At 28.8% G+C, this 8,439-nt stretch overlaps 1 pseudogene; it reads right to left on the bottom strand.

The window, feature by feature from the left end:
* Positions 1-1,607: 1,607 nt before the first annotated feature.
* On the bottom strand, positions 1,608-7,410 carry LOC132938685 (uncharacterized; annotated as a pseudogene).
* Between the last annotated feature and the right edge of the window lie 1,029 nt (positions 7,411-8,439).

The raw sequence follows: 8,439 nt of genomic DNA, 5'->3' as shown, positions 1-8,439 counted from the left end.
TATATTTATATGTATAATTATTATTTTAGATAATATAATATATCAAATATATAGGATTAAATTGCTTGAATCAAAGAAAAAGTATTAAATCATAATTATAGCATTATTAAAATAGTTGTTTTGGAATTAAACATTTTGTATGTGAATATTAGTTATTATTAACTTCCATAAATAACTTATTGACTAAAATATACAATGAGTTATTAATTTAAAAAGGTAGCTGTTATATAAGACTTTAAGAGTATAACAAATTCTTAGTTATATTATATACTACCAGTTATTCATAATAATATAATATAATAGATAAAGAAAAGTAATAGAAGAATTTATGAGTGCATATTACGTAAAAATAAATAATATATTTACAACATATATAACTTTTGAAATTAATAGATTTGCAAAACATTTTTTTTTTATTTGCTCTGCCATTAAAAGAATGTAAGGCTAAGATGTTGTCAGTGAACAAATATCCCATGATTCTTTTGACCATGACTTTGATACTTTTTCCGCCAAGCCCAGCTAACTGTTTAGTCTAAAATGTAATAAACAAAAAAAAATAAAGTTTAATGTCATAAAATATTAAACCTTCCATATAGTACTATAAGTATGTATATTATTATAATACAGTAATTATATCTATAGTAAAAATATATTTACATGTTACCTAAGTTAAGGACCTACTAAAATAATGTAGAATAGGAATAATAAGATATTAATTACCATTTAATAATTTGAATTTGATAAAAAATATATAGATTTAATGTAATATGTATTTAATGTTACTAAGTCAAATCATTTTATTCTTTAGTAAAAACTTTTAATTTTAACCTTTAAAATCATTCAATAAATAAAAGCTATACATATTTCTGTAACACAGAAGTCAACTAACGCAAGTCCATTTTTTCAAATATTGAGTCAGTTCTATTGTTGGAATATTCTTTCTGTGATCTGTTTAATTGTATTTTAACGTAAGTCCAATTAACAATAAATTTATAGATAGTAAGAAGTATACTAACTTAAGTCCTAAACTATGATAGAAGTATAGAAACGTATGTCTAGAGTGATACATAAGAAACATAAAGCGAAATAATATTTTTGAAATATACAATTGTAAGTGCATTGCAATACAAACATTTTTGTATTGTCTCTCCAGTAAAAATGTCATTTTTGTGACTTGCGTTACATGACTTCTGTGGTACAGATTTATTTGACGAGTATTTAATTACATAAAAATGATTTATCATAATTAAAACTAGGCATGAATGCATAATGAAAATATGTTTCACAATAGGTATATAGTTGTTATACGTTTTGTTAACATTAAAATACATTTGTAATCGATTTAGTCTAAATAATTGAGCTTGAAACAATGTTTCAAAAACCATTAATTTAAGAAAAAAATTGTCTATATTTTATGAAGTCTAATTATAAATGAAATTACTTACCAATGATGCATGGTATTTCTTATCTTTTCTTCTATATTGTCTAATGTATCTTCTTCATCAATTGGTAATAAGCAGTCCAAATTAGAATATTATTCTAATGTAAGATCATTAGATTCTTCAACATTATAATTGTGTGAAATCTGCCTTTTGACAACCAATGTCAATTTTTCATTGATGTTTCTAATGCTGTGTTTCAATACTAAAAGATTGTATAAAATGAGTTCCTTAAATTGATCTTCTGAAATTATATATTATACATCATAATTAAAACATTTAAAAATAAAACATTAGAAGGTTAATATTTTTACATACCTGAAGAATTTTTTAATTTATTTGGTTTTGGAGGCGTTTTTTGTTTATTTTCTAATACTGCAACATAAGAAAATAGAATAAGTAAGTAACATAATCCTAGTAAATTGTAATCATTGAACAGTAATAAATTTTTATATTATATTTTTAGGTATATTTCTACTTTACGGGACACCTTTTTTTTTGCAATTTTTATTATTGAAACTTAAGTAGTTAAGTACGCTGAAAACGATGGTGAAGTCAGAATTTGGCGCTCAGACATAGTTACGAAGTTATAGCACTTCAAAGTTAGTAGATAGTATGTTAAATAACTTTATAAATTACCAAATTTTCATTGGACTATCTTGGCCGGGTCTTACTGTGTATACGTTGCCATGCTTTATAACTAGGGTTTGGTATCGGGTTCAATAAAATAATTTTTTGCATTTTTTCCCATTGTATAAATAGTACCTAATAATTAATAAATGTCATTATTTTATTATTTTTGGTTTTTAGGGCTGTACGATTATTATTTTATATTATTAGATTATTAGTACTGTGTTATTTTCATTATTATTATTATTATTATTAATTATCTACACTCCGGGCGGATTAGAACGTACCCGACAGGCGTACCAATCGATTATTTGCATAGGTGTTAAATTAATTAAAAAATTCAAACAAAGTTATCATAATATTTTATTTGACGAGTCTAAGTTGCCACAATGCCACCGAAGCTGCTTGTCGTTCCTGCCGTTGTCGTCAAATCGTTCCCGTCGTCATTACCATCGCTATCTTCACTCTCGTCATTCAATTCATCGTATTCCTCGTCCACGTGTTCGTCACCGCTGTCAATGCTGTCGCCGCTATTGTCACCGCCACCTTCATTGCTATCGTGACCAACGTGTTCGGTGTTATTTATGTTATAAACTAAACCTGTGTGTTTTAGAAATTCAGCTGTCGGGTCCAATTTATGCGCCCGACAGTGTTTCGTAAACATATACTTGGCCAAGTATCCCGCATAAAATGTTTTTTACGACAGTAATTTGACATGGAGGCTTTTGAATGCCTCCATGAACTCTCAATTGTATTAGAATGGACGCCTGTCTCCGGGTCTTTGAAATGGAGACTATGGTTAACCGTCATATGCACATAGCCTTCGTTATTTAAGGTATTGTAAGCCTAAATATTAATTATTTAATATTTTATTAATTATTTATCATTATTAAATTTATAATTAAAATTGTAGGTATAAAATATACTACTTTCCAACAATCTGAAATTATGGTTGTCCCAGGCTTTATCCATTCTTTTATAATGGCCAGTAGGGTTGTGGCGTTACGGTTTTCAACGGGTACCATAAAACAGTTGCCGGTCTTCCTCTCATAACCTCCAAAAACCCATTGCCCTTCAACCCTATGGCCCCGGTGGTGTTTTTCTGTCGTCCAAACTTCAATTCATCGATTTCTACCGTGTGCCCATACCCGCCTAGCTTCACCTTACGTACCACCATAGCATCGTATGTGACTTCACGGCAAAATGATGACCAATCAGTAAGTGTTTGGTGGGCAAGTCGTAATTGCAGTTTCATTAATGGGAATGAGGCATTCATCGTCCAAAAATTAACAAAACTACATATTTCCAAAAGGCTGAGATGGGACTTGTAGAAAAATGTATTTTGTCTGAGTAACATGCTATAAATATTAATAGTTTAAGTTTTATTTTTGTTTTTAATTGTAGTTGTTTATTTAGTTTGTATCATTAATTTTTAGTTATTATTTTTATATTTACCTATAGTTGCAATTTTTTTTCGCTTTTTTACTTCCTATTTTTTCCTGACAAATCCACTTGTAATTATAATTTTTCGACAGATCTTTGGTCAATTTTATGTCATGCCCTCGGATACATTTCATTTCGGTTGGCAATGTACCAAAACTTTGTAATTTGTTGATCAAATCTAACCCATCGTCTAATTTTGACCACTCTATCAAATCGAACAAATTTATTTGTTTTTCCATTGTAAATACTATATACAGGCCCGGATTAAGGCGTAAACAGTGTAGGCTTCAGCCTACACAACCACGGATTTAGAGGCACGGGCACTACATACTATCCTTATTTTTTTTTTTTTAAACTAGAAAAATTGTACAATCTGTAAAATAATTATTGACAATAAGCACAATACTATCCTGATGTTATTTTTATTTAAATAATATCGGAAATTTGAAATAGTAATAATCAATGCGTTTTGTCGTGCGGTCTTCTAAACCTCGTTTTATTTTTAGATTGTTATTTTTCCGTAGAACCGGTCGCACACCGATAACGTATGTAGAGCCGCAGACGGCAGACAATGCCAGTGCGTTTACTTATTTATATTCGTATACACGCGTCACGTGCATCGAAAATTTGTCCGTTTGATCGTACGTATGTTTTGTTAATACTATTGTAACTTGTAAATTTAAATTATAAAGGTTTTACTTTAGTGCGAGTAGTGCGTTATGTATGGTTTAGTGTTCAATATTTATGTAAAAATGGATCAGAAACGACATATTAGTGGAGCACAAGAGAGAAAGCGTGCAATTGATAAAAAAGAAAAAAAAGTGATTTTACTTAGTAAAATACCTAGGTTAAAAATTTAGAAATAGTTATGCGAATGTATCTTAGTACAGCAGTTTCAAACTGCTCCGGCGAAAGAGCTTTTTCTGTACTTAAAAGAGTAAAATCCTACTTGAGGTCAACCATGAAGGAGGAAAGACTGAATGCATTAGCAATATTTAGCATTGAAGCAGAATTGGTTGAAAAAATAGATTTTAATGATACTATTAACACATTTGCCCATCAAAAAGCAAGAAAAAGAAAAGTATAAAATAATGGTTTGTTACTTTTTGTAATATGATTATTTTAAATTTTTATATATCTAAAATATATTTTGTTTAATTTTAATTTTATGTTTTTACTTGTTTTCACATAGGTATTATATACATGTACATATTGATGTGGCTAATAAACCTAAAATAAAGTTTTATTATTTATTCAAGTATCGAGTAGAGAAATGTGTACAATATTTTTTTTTAATTGGGGGCACCAAATTTTTTACAGCCTATGGGCACTATAGATCTTAATCCGGGCCTGACTATATAATATATAATATTGTAATATTGACGCGTACGAATACAAAAACACAATGGATAATATTATTTAAGTAATATTTAAAGCTTGAATTTGTCATTTAATCTTATTGATGTTTATCTGTAACAATTAGAGTAGACCTCATAAAATGTATAATAATATATTTATTTGTAAATTTTTTTTTTTGGTTTCTGGATCTAATCAATTGTTTATGTTTCACCACTATTAATGTACCTGTTTATGAACCACTTGCTTTATTTTGTGTAATTGTACCTATTGACTATTGGGTATTTTAGATGGTGTAACTAATAGGTAAGTATACATCTGTTATATAGCACTACTATATATGTCAAACAATAGGTTAGGTCATCCGTTAGGGTACCCGTTAAGTTAGCTTAGGTCTACACTTATCTAACTCCTTCCCCCCAGACCCCGAAGGGGTCTCCCCCCTCCCACCTAGGCGGACTATTTTCTGCTCCGGGGGGTTTGGGGGCCGAGCCCCCAACCGAGAGGTCCGTAGGACCTCGAGTTCGGCGACCGGAGCCGGCAGGCGTAGGGAGCAATCACATGTTTTTATTTGCAAAAAATGCAAAAAAAGTTGGTCCTGGCCAAGGTTCAAACCGCTGATCCCTTGATAACTTTTGCTTCAAAGTTACCACTGCGCAACAGTTCAATACGAAAATTGTAACACAAAATGGGTATTTAAGGATTATAGTTAAACAGAAAACTACAATTAGCTATAACTTCAAAAGTAAGTACGAGCGCAAAATTCTGATTTCACCATCATTTTTTTCGTCAAAAATATGACTAAGTTCCCCCAAAAAATGACCAAAAAAAGGGGTGTCCCGTAAAGTTCCTCATATTATTTATATATACTAACAATGGTATTTAGTCATCTTAATAAGAGGTGCTGATTTAATTTTTTTCTCTGTGTTTTGAGTGTAATTTAAAATATTTTTAATTTTTTATATGATAGAAAAATTGCATTTTAATAGAACTAATTATTAGGTATACATACGTGATTGAAAAGTTTCAGGAGATGGATATACTTTTCTAGGAGATTCAGATAAATTTCTCTTTTTGTTTTTTTCTGCTCTTGCCAAATTATTAGGAGAAAGTACAAAATGTTTATTTCTTCTATAAGGTGACACATTTTTCACCATGCAGAAATTATCATCAACTGTAAACGAAAATATAATTAAAATTTTTTTTTGTGAAACAGTTTGGACAACTATAATGAAATTATTCAAGTAACTAATATTCTACAAGTATATTACATAATTCCCCCAAAAACATGATTAGAATAAAATAGTATTATATATATAATATATTATAGGTAGGTACATACTAGATTCAAAAACTGGAGTTTTTGATGGTGATTTGACTAATGTTTGTGTATTTTTTGATGGAGTAATGAGCATATCATCAACACAAGCTGTAAAAAAATATGAGTCATTAGAAATGAATATAGAGAACATAAAATTAAATATACTATATTAATAAATCATTGAAAACTTACATTTCTTAGACAGAGAATTAATGTTATTTGTACTGGAATTATTATCACCTACAATAAAGATTTTTATCAATTTTGAAGTACAATACATTTTAGGTAGGTATAGTTATTATAATTATATATATTTACTTACCAGAATCATAAGCTGGTAATTCATAATTATTGTCATCGCTATCAGTTTCAATGTCTACAAAAATAAAATAAAAATAATACACATTTTATAAACATAAGTTAATAATTGTATAAAGTACTATTAATAATAAATTTTTTTTCCAATATTAATTAAATTATTAAAGAAGGTATACTATACATAATATAATCATCTTACCTGATTTGTCAGCGCCATATCCCGTTTTTTTGTTATTACTGCAATTATTACCAGATTTTGATTTTTTTCCATTATTTGTATTTTTGATTTTAGAATAATTGTCATCTTCAGTAGATGATAAATCCGAAGTGATCAATTATTTTTTGCATTTCGTTCTAGCAACAAGAAACGATTCTAAAATGTATATCAAAATAATTATAGGTTATATTATTATACAATGTAGTTATTATTTTGTAAAAAAAATATAAGCTTACAAATATTTGTAGACAATGCCCTAGCTTTGAACCACTCGAACTCTCTAGTATTTGGTATACATTGGTTTTTAATAAAACGTTTCACATGGGTCTTAGGCCAAGCACATGTATCATCTTTAAACCATGTGCTAGGTGCTACCTCTACTCCATTATCTTTAAAGAAGTGAATAACCGACCACGTCATATTGAATATTGTAAACAAAAGTAAATGTCAATCAAACGATTATATTAAAATTAAATGCATTGAATTCCAAATTACCGACATCAGTACGCACTATTATAACAATTAACAATGTGAGTACACGAATAACAATTTATAGAGTAGGTACGTGATAATATTGAACCGTGATTCACTGGCGTCGATTATCGAAGCGAGTTAAGAAAACACGTTGAGCAATAAGCCGTTAAGGTTTAACAACAAAATGTTCTATGACGCCATGACACCCATGACAGAAAAGTGAAAACTATTAAAGTAAACAAGCCGAGTAGCCGACCTCGAGTCCCGTACCACGCCTATATGGCAGTACCGTTTACGAATACGGGTAAACAAGGTTATAACATCAAGTCGGTTACTAGCTCGTTTCCTAGGTTTAGACTTCAGATCATAGGTAAACGTTAACACAATCAGCAGCTGATCAGCGTCTTTGATGTTGTTTAACGTTCCGTTTCCCGGGTTCGGGTTTTCGTGATTAGATCAGTACCAGATACCTACAACTTATTAGGTACCTATAATATTATTTAATACAATAATATAAAATTTAATATTAATATTGTGTCGTTGTAATACGTTTACCAACACAGATAATATAATATATGTATATAATATTATATATATATATATTATGTGCTTACCAAAGTCCCAAATGGCAAATAGACGATATTAAATAATAACAACTCTTGAGATTGGTAAACTTGTAACTTTTAATGAAGTATACTCAATAGTCAGTATCTGCTTCAATATGAATGGTTTGAATAGGGAGTTAATTTATTTTTATGAATCAGACATAGAATAAGCTAACATTTATTCGTATATTTCATAGGTACATATTGAAATATAATTACTAATATCCCACATAACATGCCAACTTTTAATTAACTTTAAATTAATGTCGTTATTTAAATGTTTATAGTTAAATGAATGTTAAGTTTTGATTGAGTAGTGATAGTTTTAAGATGAAATAAAGCTCGCATAAATCTTATTTGGACCAAAAAAATAGATCGAATGAACACTTTATCTACAATGTTGGTTGAGTGTCATAAAATAAATATTTATTTAACCTGTTAAAACCATTTCTTCAAGATTTATTTGACCTCGATATGATTATTTCTTAATTGGTATTGGATATTAATTGAACTTTGTATAATTGAATAAATATTATGTTAATTGAACCTTAATATATTTTATATTCTAGCTTAACTCAACCATTAAATATAGATTAAATGACATACATTTAATGTTTGTTTACCTTTAATTGAATG

This window comes from Metopolophium dirhodum, chromosome 2 (genome assembly GCF_019925205.1).
Source record: "Metopolophium dirhodum isolate CAU chromosome 2, ASM1992520v1, whole genome shotgun sequence".
NCBI lineage: Eukaryota > Metazoa > Arthropoda > Insecta > Hemiptera > Aphididae > Metopolophium > Metopolophium dirhodum.
The sequence above is the reverse complement of the archived record's forward strand: the minus strand, read 5'-3'. Positions and strand labels throughout refer to the sequence as shown.